We start from the raw sequence: 18,140 nt of genomic DNA on the forward strand, positions 1-18,140 counted from the left end.
AAGGGAGAATATTGACCAACGACAACCTACAAAAAAGGGCTTTCAAGGCCCAACACAATGCCCATTATGCATGCAGGCTAAATAAAATATTCAGCACTTATTCCAAGAATGCACCTTTGCCAAAGAATGTTGGCAGCAGCTGATAAGTCCTTTGGAAATAAGAATAAATTTTGAACAATCCTTGCTGGATTTTCTTCAGACCCTCAAGAAGGCCTATCCATACACAACAAAGAAGAAAGTCACAATTCAGAGAATATGGAAGTGCATCCCAGTAGTTCTATGTTGGCAAATTTGGTTGACACAAAATAAGTGCATATTCAAAAATCAAATTCCAAGGATAGGGAAGACCCTCTCAAAAAAGTGGGGTTTAACTTCTGAAATCCTCAATGTCAAAGGAACAGCACCAACAAATTATAACACTCTTCAGCAGGAAGAGCGAGATTGGCTCAACAAAGCCATAATAAACAATAATGTAAAAAAAGGAAACATGAAGATAAACTCATGAAATATTTGGAAAATAAGAATGAGTGAAGAGGAACTGACAAACTGGAGGAAAAATCAGAACATATACTATCTATACTTTGATGGGGCCTTAAAGCATAACCCGGGAAAGGCAGGGGCAAGGGGAATAATCCTAGATCCTGATGGGAAAGAAAATGTCACATATGAATGGGGATTGGGACAAATATCAAATAATAAGGCAGAAGCATACAACTTGCTGATGGGAACAAGAATAATAAAAAAAAGAGAAATTCAAAATCCTATCATAATAGGTGACTTAGCCATAATAATAGAGGCAATGGCAAGAAACAAAAACCCAAGCAATGAGTTCATGAAAAAAATTCTTAGAAGAATAAGGAAGAAATTGGAAGGCTCTGGCAATGTAATCTTCAGACATGTCTTGAGAATTCACAATCAACAGGCGGATTATTTTGCAAACCAAGCAGTGGAAAAAAATGAAGGGCATGTTCGTGAAAACTAGGAAGAATATCATAACTTTGTTCCTTAATGAGCAGCAAAAAGCACAAGTATAAAGATCACCAAAATCAAGGAAAAACCACAAGGATAAAAGCAATAAATCAAAAAACAACAGTCAAAAAGCAACAAAGGACTCATCACTGCAGTAACAACCAGGAAGTCACGGAAATGCATAAGAAAATCCATGAAACTTTAGACTCTAGCATGAGAAACAACAGGAAGGAAGATTGCAACCATGGTCACAAGAACCATGTTGCAAACTATTTCATCAAAGGCAGGGATCGGGCGGCGTTAAAGCACTATAAGAACAGAGGGTGCAATCATCGCAGAAGCAATCTCAGTGAAGAAATATTCACCTTCCAGGTCAGTATAGTGCTTCTTTGGCTTCAAAGCCCCTTCCTGCCTTATATAATAGCCCTCAGCGTTACCTCTACTAAGCGAGCAGACTTCATATTAAGCCCTCTCCCCTCTTCTTACCCAGCTCGTTCACCCCATATTCCCCCATCCCCTCCACTCCCTCCACCCAGTGCCCCATTGCAGCGTAAAGCCTTTGTTATGTCTAGATTTTGGTCCTCTCTCTGGGACCTCATTATTACCAAAATACAATGGAAAATCATGACTAAGTGCTTAATTCAGACTTCAAATAAGCTTTCATTTGCTTCTAAATGTATCGCCGGGTCTGCCCCCCAAGCCTTCACCACATCGCTTTCCTCTACTCTCTCTGATCTCCGATCAAAGCTGGATCGTTGATCTGGTGCCTAATCCGACGATTGGCGATCAACCTGCCCATCCAAACTTGTGTGACTTTCTCCCACCGTTGATCTTTCCCCATTGGATCTGATGGTTCTTATCGATATTGGGCCAACAACATGCTCAGATATTACCCACCCAAAAAGTGTTTTTCTCTCTCTCCTTCGCTGCTACGTCTCACCCGGTCAATGGAATCAGGCATCCTCCCCTTTTTACCACTCACGGTTTCTTATCTGCCCAAAATACCACCTTCGCCTTTAAAAACACCTTTTTCATTGATTATCATTCGAACCTTTTCGTGCTTGATGACTATTGATATGATTCATCGACGACAGCAACGGTTCCTATAGAATGCAACACCTCTATATAATCTTTATCGTCCATCCCACAATTCCGAGCTTTGCGACTTAATTTGGGCAGTTATTAAACTAAAAACCCCGTTCGTTGATTCCAATGGCCCTCGTGCCCAACAAAATGAAAGTGGTCAACACCAAAAGAAGAAAAAGAACCTCAAGCATTACAAATCCAAGGAAGCACAAAAAACGAGGAGCAGAATGCAAAGCCAAAGGAAGAACATGAAATAAACTCAAATGGAACCACAGTGGCACATTACAAAATCAGCAGCACAAGTAATGAAGGAGGGAACTCAGTCAAATATGAAAAGAAGAAACAGCCAATTCAAGAGAAAACAGTCTATAAGCCTTGAAAAACTGTCAGAGAATCCATGGCATGTAAATTTCACTTTCTAGTAGGTCAGTTTGTTAGGCAGTACACTAGAATACCCATAAAAATACATGAAGTCTTTAACACTAGCCTAGGAGAAGAGACTACGTTCCTATCTCCTGGCTTAGATGTTTATATTTTTGTAGTCATTTGTAATAGGAGCTTTCTCCAACAAAGATTTTGATAATATATCAACTACCCGACCTTGTTAAAAAAAAAAAAATTAGGGAAAGGTGTTTTAAATGATTTCAAAGCCACATGTACCACTCAATAAACATGTAATATTTTCTAATTAAGTTACAAAGTTGTGTTGGCATTATGTTTCTGGTATGGCTATATGTTACAGATGTTGTACTTGATGGAAACTCCTGTGGCAAGGCTCTCAATTTGTTGAAAATTAAGAAGGACGCAGGAAAGCAGTTCAGAAGGTGCGTACCCGCAGGTACACCATGCAGGGACTGCGTCCGGATACACAGGGCAGCCGTTTAGGAGGTGCGTCCCCCCAGTGCACACATTTCAAGGCAGAGAAAAGCACACATGGGGTTTCTTATGTTTTACTCTTGGTATTTAGCCGACGGTATTGGGTTATTATGGTGTCAGCTCGTGGTATTGATCCATGTTTTAAGGAAGAGCTTTCCTATATAAAGCAAAGGAGATCATTTGGCTTGAGCATGTTTTTGGGTTGAATATCTTATGAGGGCTAGATCTGGTCTAGATCTAAACAAGGGGAATCTACTGATGGACCAAGATCTCTTCGGCGCATGTTCAGATCTGTAGAGCTGACTGTCTGGGTTACTTCTGAAGTCTTGAAATCATCTATGCCCAGAGGTACGCAGGTGCAGTAAGGGTTCAGGTGCGTCGGTACGCAGGCGCAGAAGGGTTCAGGTGCGCCGGGACGCAGGTGCAGAAGGGTTCAGGTGCGTCCGGGACGCAGTGCAGTAACAGGAGATCTACGTGGGGACGCAAAGCGACTAAGGTTCAAGTGCGTCCCTGGAGCAAAAGGACGCGGCACGATAACATTTATGGGTGCGTCCCTGCAGCAAAGTACGCGGCGCGATAGTGTTTCTGGGTGCGTCCCTGCAGCAACAGGACGCAGTGCAGTTCAAGGAACAGTGCGTGGGCACGCAGTGCAGCAGAAGGATACCTGCGGGTGTATGCAGGAAAGCAGAAGGTGAATTGCGTCGCGACGCAGGCCACAAAAGGGAAAATTGCGTCTCTGTCTTAAGATGTTTTGTTGATTGAATTTCTCTGTTGATAAGGCGTTATGGGTTAGTTCTGTTATTGCTGATCTGATAACTGTAGTGGACTGTAACTGTTATATTCTTGATGATCATTTGATGCTTTATGAAAAGAAGTAGGGGGTTGTAGCTCCCTTCTAGGAGAGACTGGAAAACGAGAGAGAGTTGTAGCTCTCTGCAGGTTGCAGCCTGCGTACTGGTAAAGGACTGCACCAGTACAAAACCATTGTAAAAGGAGTTTCTAATTTGAAAGAAGATAGAGACATATTGCAGCAGGTGGTTTTCACCCACATTGGGTTTCCACCTTACATCTTGTGTTCTTTGGTGTGACTATCAGTTTTCTTTTGTTCATGCTCATTATTTTATGGTACTAACATGCAAAGATAATTCAAAGAACAAATAAAGAAGATTTATTAAAAGAATTATATAATACTGATTCACCCCCCCCTCTCAGTATTATTTCCAACAATTGGTATCAGAGCAGGTCTTTCAGAGAAGCTTGATCGCTTGAAGGTAGATCGTTCATCATGAGCAACTACGAGAGAGAAGCATCAATCAGGCCACCGGTTTTTGATGGGACAAACTTCAATTATTGGAAGGTAAGAGTTACTGCCTATCTTGAATCTCTTGGTACAGAAGTTTGGGACATCGTAGAGACAGGCTACGCTTTTCCTTCAGCTACTCCTACAGATGCAGCCGAGAAAAAGAAGTATGAAACAAATGCGAAAGCAGTCAGTACTCTATTAGGATGTATATCTCAATCAGAATTCATGAAGGTAATGCACTATAAATCCGCAAAAGAAATATGGGACAAAATTGTCACGAGCTATGAAGGAGATGAACAGGTAAAACGTGCTAAACTTCAAACTCTCAGAATTCAGTATGAGACTCTCAAAATGTATAATGATGAAAGTGTGGCTAACTATTTTCTTCGGGTAGATGAGGTTGTTAACTGTATGAAAAATTTGGGTGAAGAAATAAAAGAGGTTGTTGTGGTTGAAAAGGTTCTAAGATCATTGTCCCCCAAGTTTGAATCTAAAGTATCTGCAATAGAAGAAAAGGAAAATCTACGAATTCTTACTATGTCTCAGCTACATGGAATTCTAACTGCTTATGAAATGAGAAAGGGAGGTCCATCAGACAGAAGAGAAGCTGCTTTCAAGGCATCAGGCAAAGGAGATTATTATGAAGTGAGCCACGTCCCAGAAGAAGAGGAAGAAGAATCAAATTTTGTCAAAAATCTTCAAAGGGGTTCTGGAAGGTTCAGAGGTAAGTTACCTTTTAAATGCTTTGCTTGTGGAAGAGTAGGTCATTATGCTGCAAAATGTCCTTATAAGGATAAAGGAAAGGAACCTGCTAGATGGAACAAGAAACAGAATGCAAATAAGAAAAGATACTACACTCATGAAGATAGTGATGGTCTATCAAACAGTGATGAAGATGAACAAGGTAATGAATATAAGTTGTTAATGGCATTTGAAGATGATGATTATATGGATGCTATAGATGTGGATAACCTTTATGATGAAATTACTAGACTCAAGAGATGTATAGAAGAAAAGAACATGATCATTGATACTCTACAATTTCAAATTGATGAAAAGGAAAAACATCTTGAAAAATTAGAAGGTGAAATTGTTGGTCTTAGAAAAGAGATTGAGAAAACAAAAGCTATTAATCTCAAGTTTGTCAAAGGATCTGAAACTTTGGATGAGAATATCAATGTGCAGCGGTCTCCTCTAAACAAGACAGGTCTGGGCTATAATGGAGAAACCTCTCAAGCATCCACCTCAAAAAGTTATCTTGATGCAGCAAGAAGAAATGAGCAAAAGCACAATGAAGATCATCAGGTAAAGCAGGGACAAATTACAAACAGAAACTATCAAGGGCAATCCATCTTAAGGGTGAACAAAAGCTACAACCAGCCACAGGTAAAATCTTCTCAATTTGGTTCAAGAATAGATGACAATAGAAATTACAATCAATTGGCTGGTAGATTCGATAACCGCAGAAGTTTCTTCAATGGACAATGCTTTTCTTGCCATAACTTTGGTCACAAAGCAGCTCAATGTGTTGCATATAAAACGATCATGACTAGGGAAGCTCAAAAACAAAGAAGTATGACGGGGATTACAAAAAGGACCTATAACAACTTTTCGGTTCTTGAAAATGAAGTTGAATGTTCTATTTGCAATAACTTTGGTCATGAAGACTCTGAATGCAGGAGCAGGTTTCAGCAGAAAAAGGAACAAGCCTCAAGCACCAAAACATGGAGAATAAAGGAACCTCAAACAGAAAGATGTGGGATAGCATTTTATGCAGAGGGACAGGAAAATCTATGGTACATTGACAGTGGATGTTCGAAGCATATGACAGGTGATAAAGAAAAACTTGAGTCTTATTCTACTCTAGAAAAGGGAAAGAAAGTCTCTTTTGGAAATGATACTCCTGCAACTATAAAAGGAAAAGGCATTGCTCAGTTAAAAGAAAAGGTCAAGGCTGGAAATGTTTTGTATGTTGATGGATTGAAGCATAATCTTCTAAGTGTCAGCCAGATGTGTGATCAAAGAACCAAGGTTATATTCAGATCAAATGGATGTCTTGTTCGTGATCTTGATACAGGTAAAACAGTGATCAAAGGCAAAAGAACTCCAAATAATCTGTACATATTTGAAGAAGGACAACAACAATGCTATCTGAGCAAGGATGATGAGCACTGGTTATGGCATCGGAGATTGGGACATATAAGCTTTTCACAAATAAGGAAAGCATGCAAATATCAGGCAGTTCGTGATCTTCCAGATATCAAAATTCCTGACAACACCATATGCAAATCATGTCAGTTTGGAAAACAAACCAGAACTAACTTTCCAGAGAAAGAAGGATCAGCTAGCATGCCTCTTGAGCTAGTACATACAGATACATGCAGTCCTTTCAGGAAAAGAACACCTCGAGGAGAAGAATACTTGATATTATTCATTGACGATTTCTCCAGGTTTGTCTGGTTAGGACTTATGAAGCACAAAGATGAAGCATTCGAAAAATTCAAATCCTTCAAAGCCTTGGTTGAAAATCAATCAGGTCACAAAATTAAGTGCCTCAGATCTGATAGAGGTGGGGAATTTACTTCAAATGAATTTTTCGATTTCTGTGAAGAACATGGGATAAGAAGAGAATTCTCTACAGCAAGAACTCCTCAGCAAAATGGAGTTGTGGAAAGGATGAACAGAACAATCCAACAAATGGCTCGTGCTATGCTTGATGAGTCAGGAACTCCCGCAACCTTCTGGGGTGAAGCTGCACATGCTGCGGTTGTTATTCTCAACAAAACAAATGTCCGGGTGAACAGCACTCAAACTCCTCATGAGCTCTGGAGTGGTAGGACTCCTTCGGTAAAGCACTTCAAAATCTTTGGGAGCAAATGCTATATCAAGAATACGGATGAGCAGCTTGGCAAACTTGAACCTAGAGCAGATGAAGGCATTCTTCTTGGTTACTCTCCACATAGCAAAGCATACAAATGCTACAATAAAAGACTTGGCAGAATTGTTGACAGCATTGATGTAGTGGTTGATGAAAAGGGATACATTCCTAGGCAAGTACATCATGAAGACATCGAAGAAGATGAAGGCTACCCCCAACGACAGAATGATGAAGAAGAAGAACCAGAGGAGCAAACAAGAATAGAAGAAAAGACTCCATCCAGATATGTTCAGAAGAATCATCCAGAATCTCAGATTATGGGGCAGAAAGAAGCAGGTGTACAAACAAGAAGAACAGTCGCAGAAGCTTCAAGCTATTTGGCATTACTCTCCTCTACTGAACCACAAAATGTGAAAGAGGCATGCAAAGATGAATGTTGGGTGAAAGCAATGGATGAAGAACTTGAGCAGATCGAAAAGAACAACACTTGGGAGCTGGTTCCTAGACCAAAAGATAAGAATGTTATCGGAACAAAACGGGTCTTCAAAAATAAATTGAATGAAAATGGAGAAGTAATTAGAAACAAAGCCAGACTTGTTTGTAAAGGGTATGCGCAGCAAGAAGGAATAGACTTTGAAGAAACCTTTGCTCCTGTTGCAAGACTTGAGGCCATCCGGATGTTCCTTGCTCTCTCAAGTTTTCAAAACTTCAAAGTATTTCAAATGGACGTGAAATCAGCCTTTCTGAATGGAGACTTGGAAGAAGAAGTGTACATTGAACAGCCAGATGGGTTCATTCTTGGAAATGATCCAAATCTTGTATGCAGATTGAAAAAGGCTCTCTATGGTCTCAAACAAGCTCCAAGGGCTTGGTACTACCGTTTGGACAAATATCTTCATCAACAAGGCTTTTCAAAAGGATCAGCAGATAGCAATCTTTATATAAAAGTTGAAAATGACAAATTGCTAATACTTGTTGTATATGTAGATGACATTATTTTTGGGAGCAATGAAGAAGCTATGAGCCAAAAATTTGCCTCGATCATGCAGAAAGAATTTGAAATGTCCTTGCTAGGAGAACTGACATATTTCCTTGGTTTGCAAATCCAACAAAAAGGAGGAATCTTTTTATCTCAAACCAAGTATCTCAAACAGATTTTGAAGAAATATGGTATGGAAGATGCAAAACCAGTATGTACACCCATGGTCACAGGATGTAGCCTTAGTGCAAATGATGAATCTGCAGCAGTACATCAACCAACCTATAGATCTATGATTGGAAGTTTACTTTATTTGACAGGTACCCGACCGGACATCATGCATGCAGTTGGAATAGTTGGAAGATTTCAGGCAAATCCGAAGGAGACTCATCTTCAGGCAGTGAAGAGAATTTTCAAATATCTTCAAGGGACTCAACATTATGGCTTATGGTATCCTAGAGATACAGATCTTACACTTCATGCTTATACAGATGCAGATTGGGCCGGAAGCGTGGATGACAGGAAAAGCACAAGTGGTGGTGCGTTCTTTATGGGTTCCAGACTGGTATCTTGGTTCAGCAAGAAACAAAGTTCAATTGCCTTGTCTACAGCTGAAGCGGAATATGTTGCTGTTGCATCTTGTTGCACCCAACTCCTTTGGATGATGCAGACTTTGCAGGATTTTCAAATCACTTGTACACCACCAATCCCCATCTTATGTGACAACACAAGTGCAATCAACATCTCAAAGAATCCTGTTATGCATTCAAAAACCAAGCACATACCAATCAAGTATCATTTTCTCCGGGAACAAGTATTTGAACAGAAGGTCAAGTTGGAGTATGTTCCTTCTAAGGAACAAGTTTCTGATATTCTCACCAAACCATTGCCCAGGGACACTTTTGAATACCTCAGGCAAAAGCTGGGGGTTGTTGATGCATCATCTTATTGTTGAACCTTTTCTGATTGATGGCACAGGTTCAGGGGGAGCATATAATGCATTGTTGGCATTATGGAGGATGGTCAGAAGGAGATCTTGGAAATAGCTGCAATATGTCTCTATCTCTTTCATTGTGGATTATGGTTCTTTGCTGCAGATCTGGTTCATTTTCAGGAGGAGCATGATCTTAGGGGGAGCATACCCCTTTGCCCTTGATGTCAAAGGGGGAGAATGAAGCTGAAGTTTGTGAGGTTGCCATCAAGTCCAAAGGGGGAGATTGTTGGCATTATGTTTCTGGTATGGCTATATGTTACAGATGTTGTACTTGATGGCAACTCCCGTGGCAAGGCTCTCAATTTGTTGAAAATTAAGAAGGACGCAGGAAAGCAGTTCAGAAGGTGCGTACCCGCAGGTACACCATGCAGGGACTGCGTCCGGATACGCAGGGCAGCCGTTCAGGAGGTGCGTCCCCCCAGTGCACACATTTCAAGGCAGATAAAAGTACACATGGGGTTTCTTATGTTTTACTCTTGGTATTTAGCCGACGGTATTGGGTTATTATGGTGTCAGCTCGTGGTATTGATCCATGTTTTAAGGAAGAGCTTTCCTATATAAAGCAAAGGAGATCATTTGGCTTGAGCATGTTTTTGGGTTGAATATCTTATGAGGGCTAGATCTGGTCTAGATCTAAACAAGGGGAATCTACTGATGGACCAAGATCTCTTCGGCGCATGTTCAGATCTGTAGAGCTGACTGTCTGGGTTACTTCTGAAGTCTTGAAATCATCTATGCCCGGAGGTACGCAGGTGCAGTAAGGGTTCAGGTGCGTCGGTACGCAGGCGCAGAAGGGTTCAGGTGCGCCGGGACGCAGGCGCAGAAGGGTTCAGGTGCGTCCGGGACGCAGTGCAGTAACAGGAGATCTGCGTGGGGACGCAGAGCGACTAAGGTTCAGGTGCGTCCCTGGAGCAAAAGGACGCGGCACGATAACATTTCTGGGTGCGTCCCTGCAGCAAAGTACGCGGCGCAATAGTGTTTCTGGGTGCGTCCCTGCAGCAACAGGACGCAGTGCAGTTCAAGGAACAGTGCGTGGGCACGCAGTGCAGCAGAAGGATACCTGCGGGTGTACGCAGGAAAGCAGAAGGTGAATTGCGTCGCGACGCAGGCCACAGAAGGGAAAACTGCGTCTCTGTCTTAAGATGTTCTGTTGATTGAATTTCTCTGTTGATAAGGTGTTCTGGGTTAGTTCTGTTATTGCTGATCTGATAACTGTAGTGGACTGTAACTGTTATATTCTTGATGATCATTTGATGCTTTATGAAAAGAAGTAGGGGGTTGTAGCTCCCTTCTAGGAGAGACTGGAAAACGAGAGAGAGTTGTAGCTCTCTGCAGGTTGCAGCCTGCATACTGGTAAAGGACTGCACCAGTACAAAACCATTGTAAAAGGAGTTTCTAATTTGAAAGAAGATAGAGACATATTGCAGCAGGTGGTTTTCACCCACATTGGGTTTCCACCTTACATCTTGTGTTCTTTGGTGTGACTATCAGTTTTCTTTTGTTCATGCTCATTATTTTATGGTACTAACATGCAAAAATAATTCAAAGAACAAATAAAGAAGATTTATTAAAAGAATTATATAATACTGATTCACCCCCCCCTCTCAGTATTATTTCCAACAAGTTGCAGTACACTATCCTATCATTTCATTTCTCAAAAAGACATGTGATGTCACTCAATGAACAAAGCAAAAAATCAAATTTTGACCTATAAAAAGGCCATCCAAGCATTTTAATTCCTCATTTCATCTTCATTTAGCACCTCTCCATCATTGATCTTCATTCCAGCCACCAAAGCATCATAATTTCTCATTAAAACCCTTGCTTACCTAGCTTCATTGCGCTTCTGGCACCTTTGTTGTGCTTTTGGAAAAGGAGGTAAATCAAAGCATTAAAAGTGTCAAATCAACATCAAACATGTTCCAGAGATTCCCAATGAAGTAAGTGGCCTCTCATAAGCCCTTATTCAGTTAATAATCTTCAGTAAATGGCGAAAATCCCTCTCCAAGGGTTTTCGCTATGTTTTTGGTGTCCTTTGGTGTTTGGTTGGTTTTAGTGAGAAAACCCTAGATTTTCTACTTTATAACCCCCATACATACCTTATCTACCTCTCCCAACTATTTTGCATACCCATTCCCTTAATTTCCCATCATCTTTCCTAAAACCCTAACCCTACATTGCACTTTTGTAGAAATCCTAGGCTAGGATTGTGTTTTGTCCTTTTTCCCTACTTCCCCTCACTCTTTTCAAGAAATTTCACTTCCCTAGCCTCCCTAACAGCTATCCCCACCCCCTAGAATTTTCCCACAAATTTCACTAATCCCTATCCCCTCCATTCCCTTTCCTAAACTAGCTGTCCCATTTTCCCTTGTTTTCCCAATACTACCCTACCCTTTCCTCCTACCAAACCTAGGGTTTCTATCATGCAAACTGAAACCATGGATAGTGAGAAAAAGAAATACAATAAGGGAGATCCTATATCTAGATTTGAGCCATCCAACATCAAAGAGATCAATGTTTCGTCATACATCAATAAATCATTTGAGATGTTGGCTGCCTAGGGTTTTGTGAAAGAATTTAGGAGGTAGGTTTCCATGCCAAATTGACAATCCTCTTTGCGAATAATTTTAGGAGGGATAAGGCCACCATAAAATGGGTTGACTTCACCATCTCAGCAGATGCCATAGCCTCAACCACAAGTATCCCTAACCATGGAGAAATCTTATTTAAAGGGATGGATTTGGACATTGAGAATTACAAAGTTTTCCTAAAGCTACACTACAAAGATGCTCCTACACACATCTTTCCCTTCAGAAAATTTCTTGATAGGTATGATCCTTTAATGAACATGATCATGAGGTACTTTACCTAAGAAGGTAGGTTTTCAAGACTATATTAGTACCACATAAGACTACTGATGCATTTCACAGCAATCAAACCTCTAAACCTACCTCACTACTTATACAGAAGCCTTTTCAAGGTGACAGAGAAGGTAAAAAGAAAAGTGAAAGATCACAAGGAAAACTTGTTTATCATGGTTTGTTCAAGGTCATTGTTCTTCATCATATTTCATAGGTTAATATCTCATGGGAGAAATTCTTGCAATCAGATGCCTTTATTCCTACCACTAGTCAACCTACCAGTCATAGCATTCCATCAACACCACCAAGGCCACAGGAGGTTGGTCATCCAGTAAATTTTTTAGTCAGAAAAACACCTAGGGCAAAGATCACATAGATGTACAAGAAGGCAAAAATATTGGTTTTTTCCCCTGATATCACTAAAGAGGTGTCTACACCTAGACCTCTGACTAGGTTACAAACTAAATAGTTGCATAAGAATGCTACAGTTGACAAAGTTCAAAGAGAAATGGATCAATCATCTAGGCATGAGACTGGGTCACCCTTGCAGCAAGATGAGGAGGATATTCCTGATGAACAAGAAATATTGGACAATTAAGAGAAGTTAGATGCAAATATTATCAAGGAACAACAAGCACAAATCCAAGCACTCAAAGATGACTTGGAAAAGGAAAACTACATGGTGGCCTTTTTGAGACAATAAAACAGGCTTTTGAAGGTGAGCTGGATGTAGCACAATACCTCAAAAGTTCCTCCATCATTCATCCAGGCAAAGGACAAAAGTAAAACTGTGATTGTTTTAGAAGAGCAGGAAAAAGACAAGGAGTCATTCCCTTCATTCGTACAAAAAGACCTTGTTGACACTCTTGCAGCTGAGTTTGAGAAAGACAAAGAATATTTTTTTGAGAAGGTAAATGAGAACTTGGATAAGCTCCTGAGGAAGGAAAACAGAGCCACAAACCTTTAGAGACACATGGAAAGGCACTACTTCACCAGGAATCAAATTTTCAAAATTAGGGTTAAGAATATGAAAAAGAAGCTAAAGAAAACCCCAATCAAGCTAAAGAAGAAGGATAACTTGGATTTGCTTGCTGAGGCATCTCTTTTTGTCTAGGCTACTAATCAAAGATGTTAAGGATGAATTTTCAGACAATTTTGAGAAATTTTGGTCAATTTTCAAATTTTTGGTGAATTTTGGCAATTCAGTTGCACAGAAGCGTTGCATGGCCACACTGCCCTCAGGGCATCCAAATCACAAATGGATCACATGGGTGGATAGATCTTGACCCCTATATCACTATCATGTACTTTATTTTCCATATAAGCTCATAATTTTGGAGAAAAGGCCAAAAATAAGTCATTTTTCATGTTTCTTCCTCCTTTTTGGACCCCACGCTACGCTTCTGGAGTAGCGTTGGGAAGATTGATTTTTAGGTGCCTTGGAGAAGTATTTTTTCAGGTTTAATTCTTCTGAGGGCTAATAGACATCCTAAGCTATCTTCTTCAGCCTTTAGGTTAGGAAAAAGATCAAGGAAAACCCCTCAAAAATCCCCCACAAGCAGCACATTCAGCTTCTTTCTCTCACATTTGCGCTTCTGAGAAATTTCGTTGCTCTTTTGCCAGGAGGTCAAATTTTCGATTTTTATCAATCCAGGAAAAATTTTCATGATGTATTTTGTCTTCTTGGGTTTTCACATGATGTAATTAATTGTAATAGCGCTGGTAAATGTCAAAATGAGGTAACTTCATGCTCATTATTCTTGTAAAGTCAAAGTGAATCAGTTAGGGCTAAATTGGGAGTTAATTTCTAACCTCCCTAGTTTTAGGTTTGGTTAGAGAGAGAGATTGATGTAAAAAGTTCCTATCATAATGGATTCAACCCCTGAGAGGGGGAAATTTTGTTTTTGATCTATATGTAGCTAGATCTAAGTAAAATCAAAGGTTGGACATTAGAGAGTGAGAGGCTTGGAGCTAGTGTACACTTTACAGGAATAATACAAGAAATTGAAACTATTATCTTGGGATTCTTGTGGTATGCTTTTGTGATAGTGTTTTTTATTTGTTTTATCATCTAATTGTGATCAGGTGCTTAGTATTTAGCTCAAAATCAAAGTTTTCATAATCGCTCGAAACCTGAACAACCGCTTCCATCTCGGTGAAACAATCCCAATGCAACTCGTTTAACTGAAAGCCGAGTTCATATGAGGAAGATATCGCGTTCTGTACGCTTTTCCAAACAGTGGAATTTTGCAAAAAAAATATAGTCACTACACAGTCAGCAGTCCATACTACTAACGTTGCAGGTGACTGGGCAGGTCAATGGGATGGTCAACGTCAAATTATGTTTCACCAAGTGTCATGCTATTGTTGGTCTACAAGAGTGGTGACATGGTTTGATTTTATTGGTTCAGGAATGGACCAATGAGGAGGGGACAAGTGGAAAGCCCGAAGGCCATCATGTGTCCCACCACAAAGGACTGGTGGGAAATTGGTGTGCAGTATAAAATTTTGGGCAGGTCGATGGAGTCGAAATAGCGACCTCACCCCAACAAACCACACACCATACCCTTCTACCACCGCGTCAGGACTTAACATGTAATGGTCGCAAATAGTATTTAAAGTTTAATGCTATGGTGATTGGGGGTTAGGAGGGAGCCAGCCCTCTCCCATGTGAACACACCATAGCATCTAACAGCTATGGTTAACGGTTAACAGAAACTTCCAGCATAAACCATAGCATTTACTGCCCATGTAACCTCTTCCACCAAGACCACCAGGGTTAACGGTTAGTAGAACCACAGATTTGTGCTAATCACAGTTAGTGATTAATTAAAATCTGCTTAATATTAATTAAAATCATAGCTAATTTAGCAGCATGTTTGGTGGTCCCTCCAATTTCGGCGCTAACTCCATTTTTAGCGAGACCAACTGGAGTTCCTCCTGTTTTAGTGGAGGTTTACTAGGAGAAACTGTTTTGACCATAACTTTGGCAAAATTCAAACAAATTGAGATCAGGAAAAGGTGTTCCTAGCTGATTTGGAGGTTCTGAGCACATTGAAGTAGGTTTTAGGAGCAGTAGAGAATTGTAAACAACACTTGTTTCCATTATTGAGCTAATACAAAGGCCCACGCCATGGAAGTTGGACCAAGGAGATGTAGCCCAGGAGGGGTGAACTCCTTCATCAAAATATTGTGTTAAGTGTTCATTTTGATGGTTTGTTGTACATTTGATTGTTGTTGTTCAACACTTGTTTTTCATGCTATTTTTCTCATGAATTTAACATAAAACTTGATAAATTTACCTGTTATCATTCACATACACCATAGGGGAACCTATGCACATGAAACAAAAGATAAGCATTTGTTTTAAAATCTAAAGTTGAAATTAGAACCAAAAAACTAACATTCAACAATAGATCAAGTTGGTATTAGATCAAAGGTTATTTGCTTGATTTCTTGAATTTTGTGCAAGTAGGGTTTTAATGGTTACAAATTTGTGATGCTTACAAGGTTAAAGTTGCAGAGAGGAGAAGGGAAACTATTGGTTGCAACTCTTGAGGTAATTCCCAGAAGAAGGAGAGCCACAAGGCCACAATCTCCACCCAAAGTTCCAATCCATTTGCACTTGAAGCACCTCAATTTTTACCTTCAATTGAGATTGAGGAGGTACAAGCAGTACCAAAAGTTGAGCTTGAATCCAAAGCCATCATGTCTATAACAAGAGAGACTAAAGGTATTTTAGAAGAGGAAGCATTCAAGAAATATTTCTATGACTTAACTAACATGGTTAAAGTTCTCTATGAAGAGAGGAATACTAGAATGGTTGGAGAGAGTTCTAAGCCCCCACATGGAGAGGGAAGCTCAGGAGATAAAAAAAGGTGAAAAGAATGATTCAAAGGGTAATGGAGGAAATCCTCCTCCATCTCCACCATCTTCATCTTCCTCGTCATCTTCATCATCCTCAACATCTCAAACAACATCATCTTCCACTTCCACCACAAAAATTGTTCATACTGATTCAAAAACTCCAAAGGAAAAAACTCCCTTACTCAAATTGGACATTAAGTTTGAACATACCATGTACAATGGTGAGGTGAATGCATAAAAGTTAGACAATTGGATTCATCAATTGGAGGTTTATTGCATAATTTAGAACCTTCAAGAAGATGACATAAAGATACAGTTGACTTCATTGAGGCTAGAAGGAGCAGAATTAGTCTGGTGGGAAGCAAAGACTCAAGAGGAAATGTGAATTCATGGTAAGATATCAATTTCTTGGGTTGAATTTGTTTCAGCAATTAAAATATAGTTTTATCCTTTAGCCTATATGCAAAAAGCCATTATGAGTTGGAAAAAATTTAGGCAACTCAAGGGCCAAACAGTTCAAGATTATACCCAGGAGTTTAGAAATAGGGCTTTGTTGTTATGAGTAAATTTGAATTCTTGAGATACATTGTTGAAATTTATTGGGGGTTTACATTCCTACTTAAAACATGTTATCCTTATGTTCAATCCAAGTAATTTGGATGAGGTATGTGTGCAAGCCACCACCTTGAAGCAAGGGGAAAGAACATTTAGGAAGAGGGTAGTAAGAAGAATCCATTCAAGGGTAAGGAGAAAGAGAAGGGAGGAAAATGGAATGGAAGGAAGAATGCAAGTGTGAAGAAAGAAGGGGAGAAAACTATATTCCAAAATTTTTCCAAATTTGGGCATGATGAAACCCATTGTTGGAAATTACATCCCGAACTAAGGCATACGAAACCAAACAATAAGGGAAAACAAAAGACAACCACTAGCACACAACATGGTCTTGGATTCGATTCTGGTGATGAGACCAAGATTTCAGCCATGGATACAAAAGGAAAAGAAGTTGTTGCAAGCACTAGTTCCTCACATAGTCACAACAACACTCCAAATGAAGAATGAAGAATAGAATTGTTCCATGTAAGGTTAATTTCAAATCATACAAAGATTGATGCATTATTTGACAGTGGATTATAGTCGAACTTAATTTCAGAGGACTTGGTCAAAAATATTAACCTTCAAATTGTACCTCATCATAAGCCATATTCATTGGGTTGGATAGTCAATAATCCAAATTTACAGGTTACAAGGAAGTGCTTATTCATGTTTTCCATTACTGAAAAATTCATTGATGAAGTTGAGTTAGATGTAGTTCCACTTGACATCTCAGGAATCATTTTGGGAAGTCCTTATTTGTATGATAGGAAAGTAGTATTTTATCGCCATGATAATAAACACCTATTGCTCAAGGATGGAGTAGAGTATATTGTGAGAGCCCATCGCAAAAAACTAAACATTTCTCTGGTTAATGCAGGGCTATGAAGAGACTAGTAAATGCAAGTAAAAATTTTGTGCTTCTCATGATCAAGAAAAAGAATGATATTGATTATGAATCTTTTGAAGGTTGTGATGATAAGTTGAAATTTGATTTGTTTGATGTGGTAAGAAATCATGGTGAGAAGTTTTAGGAACCAAAGGGGTTACCTCCCTAGAGGGGAATTCAACATGAGATACAGCTGCAGTAAGATGTTCCACTTCCAAACATTGGCATGTATCGCATGTAGATTATGGAGAGCATGGAAATCAAGAAGAAAATTCAAGAATTGTTGAAAAAAGGTATAATAGCCCCATCTACTTCACCATGTGGTTCGCCCATTGTCTTGGTTCCAAAGAAGGAAGGGACTTGGCACATGTGTGTGGATTTCCATGCACTTAACAAAATAACGGTAAAGAATCATTATACACTCCCAAGAATTGATGATTTGCTTGATCAGTTGAGGTATGAAAATTATTTCACTAAGTTAGACTTACGAAGTGGTTATCATCAAGTTAGAATAGCTGAAGAGGACATTTGGAAAACCACATTTAAAACTAAACAAGGATTGTTTGAATGGCTTGTTATGCCTTTCAGATTTACGAATGCTCCAGCTGCTTTCATGAGAGTTATGAATGATGTATTGAGACCATTTCTAGATGACTTTGTCATTGTTTACTTAGATGATATTCTCATATTCAGCAAATCTAGAGATGAACATGTCATGCATGTGAACAAAGTACTTGATGTCTTGAGAAAATAACAGTTGTTTTTAAAGATGTCGAAGTGTGAATTTGGGAAGACTTCTTTAGTGTATTTGGGACACATTGTTGGAGGAGGTGAGTTGAAGATAAAC

Source organism: Pinus tabuliformis, chromosome Q (genome assembly GCF_031772625.1).
Source record: "Pinus tabuliformis cultivar Carrire ecotype Pingquan chromosome Q, CPIR1, whole genome shotgun sequence".
In the NCBI taxonomy this organism is placed as follows: Eukaryota; Viridiplantae; Streptophyta; class Pinopsida; order Pinales; family Pinaceae; genus Pinus; species Pinus tabuliformis.